This window comes from Schistocerca serialis, unplaced genomic scaffold (assembly GCF_023864345.2).
Source record: "Schistocerca serialis cubense isolate TAMUIC-IGC-003099 unplaced genomic scaffold, iqSchSeri2.2 HiC_scaffold_1225, whole genome shotgun sequence".
Classification (NCBI taxonomy): Eukaryota; Metazoa; Arthropoda; class Insecta; order Orthoptera; family Acrididae; genus Schistocerca; species Schistocerca serialis.
This window is the reverse complement of record NW_026047431.1, coordinates 15,001-17,500: the sequence shown is the minus strand read 5'-3', so window position 1 is coordinate 17,500 and position 2,500 is coordinate 15,001.

The window sequence follows — 2,500 nt, the reverse complement described above, 5'->3', positions numbered from 1 at the left end:
TATCGTGCCTTAACCTAACCTACGTTGTGCCTTAACCTAACCTACGTTGTGCCTTAACCTAACCTACGTTGTGCCTTAACCTAACCTACGTTGTGCCTTAACCTAACCTACGTTGTGCCTTAACCTAACCTACGTTGTGCCTTAACCTAACCTACGTTGTGCCTTAACCTAACCTACGTTGTGCCTTAACCTAACCTACGTTGTGCCTTAACCTAACCTACGTTGTGCCTTAACCTAACCTACGTTGTGCCTTAACCTAACCTACGTTGTGCCTTAACCTAACCTACGTTGTGCCTTAACCTAACCTACGTTGTGCCTTAACCTAACCTACGTTGCGCCTTAACCTAACCTAATTTGTGCCTTAACCTAACCTAATTTGTGCCTTAACGTAACCCATGTTGTGCCTTAACGTAACCCATGTTGTGCCTTAACGTAACCCATGTTGTGCCTTAACGTAACCCATGTTGTGCCTTAACGTAACCCATGTTGTGCCTTAACGTAACCCATGTTGTGCCTTAACGTAACCCATGTTGTGCCTTAACGTAACCCATGTTGTGCCTTAACCTAACCCATGTTGTGCCTTAACCTAACCCATGTTGTGCCTTAACCTAACCCATGTTGTGCCTTAACCTAACCCATGTTGTGCCTTAACGTAACCCATGTTGTGCCTTAACGTAACCCATGTTGTGCCTTAACCTAACCCATGTTGTGCCTTAACCTAACCCATGTTGTGCCTTAACCTAACCCATGTTGTGCCTTAACCTAACCCATGTTGTGCCTTAACCTAACCCATGTTGTGCCTTAACCTAACCCATGTTGTGCCTTAACCTAACCCATGTTGTGCCTTAACCTAACCTATAATGTGCCTTAACCTAACCTATAATGTGCCTTAACCTAACCTAAAGTGCGCCGTAACCTAAACTATATTGCGCCTTAACCTGACGCACGTTGTCGCTGAACCTGCTCTGTAATTGTTATGCAACCCGTTAAATTGGTGTAGTGTTGCCTAACCGCAACCCTCGCAATATAGTTCCCTACTCGCACTGCCCGGTCCCCTGTGTATCGCGTCATGTTAAACACCTTGCAGGTGTTGCTGACTTTCCACATGCTCCTGCTATACACTGTAGTGTGGATAGCAGCAGGACGTACATGCCGCCCCCCCCCCCCCCCTTCCCCCCTGCCTTCGCAAGCTGGTCGGTGAGAAGTTTGCATGTTCAATGCCCTTCGCATGCCGACGTACTCAGCCTACGTTGTGGTACGGCCTGTCACCTGTCCGCCGATGTACGCAAAACCCACAAACTGTACTGCACATTGGTCCGTATGTACTGAATGATACATCGTGGCACATGTGACCGTATGACGACTGCGCCTAGCAACGGCGGACCATACAGTCCAAATATTGTGCACGCAGCTACGTGTCGTCTCCCTATAAGAGCTGGATTGCAGTGTGGTACGCCATACAGACGTGTGGGAGGAACGGACGCCCTGGATGGCGATCAGCATGAGCAGTCTGTTGATGTAGTGGAGCGTGTATTCGGACGTAGTCGTCTCTTCTCACACACCGTGATAGCATGTTGCACCGCGTTCCACATCTGCGACATGCTGCAGAGGCGGGCTGACAGTCGTTCGCGCAATGGACACCGCATACGTACGGGGTCTACCTTCCACGTGTTCTCTAGGCGTGCACATGTTGTTGCGTCTATGTGGGCAGACGTAGTGTGTTGTGACACCTGACACAGGCATGCAATACTCGTTGCAAATGGCGATGGACGTGTACGTTTGCTGGTGACGTTACGCAAATGAACAACTGGTAACCCGTTGTGGTGCGGTTGTTCTCGCTAGAGGTGAATCAGTGTTGGCGACGATCGGTCGAGCTATTAACCGGTTGTTTCAGGGAGACCCACCATGCCCACGAACGTGAAAGGGGACCCACCATGCCCACGAACGTGAAAGGGGATCTGGGTGTGAGGCGATACGCGGCGGTGGCTGGGTGGGACCGTCCCCGGCCGGTGAGGGGGGGCCGCCCGGCGTGCTGGCAGCGCGGTGCGTGGGCGCACGCGCCACAGCCGGCTGGTGGGGGCGGCCAGTGGCAGGCGCGCCGGCCGACGGACGCGGCAGGCGGCGCAGCTGCGCGCCGGCGCCCCCTGCTCGCGGCGCCTTGCGGCCAAAGTAGGTCCTCGCGGGCCCGGTGCGAAGCGCGGTGGCCATCTGCAGTGTGCTGGTCCGATTGAGGACTTTGTGCGCTGAGGATGCGCCGCCGCCCGGCGCTCGGCGCCGCGACGCCGTCTGCTGCTCGGTCGCCCCAGCGGTTCTCGCAGGTGGTTTGTATCGCAGCTGTGCGGACGTGTTGGCGCGTGCGCTGTGCTGGGAGAGTTCGCTTCGGCACCCAAGTGGGGCTTTTGTCCTTCTGTGGCGCTGGCGTTGGAGCTGCCGGTCACCGTAGGTGGCGCGTGTTGTCTCCCGCCGGCAATGCCACGACAGCACGCTCCCGGGCCTCTGT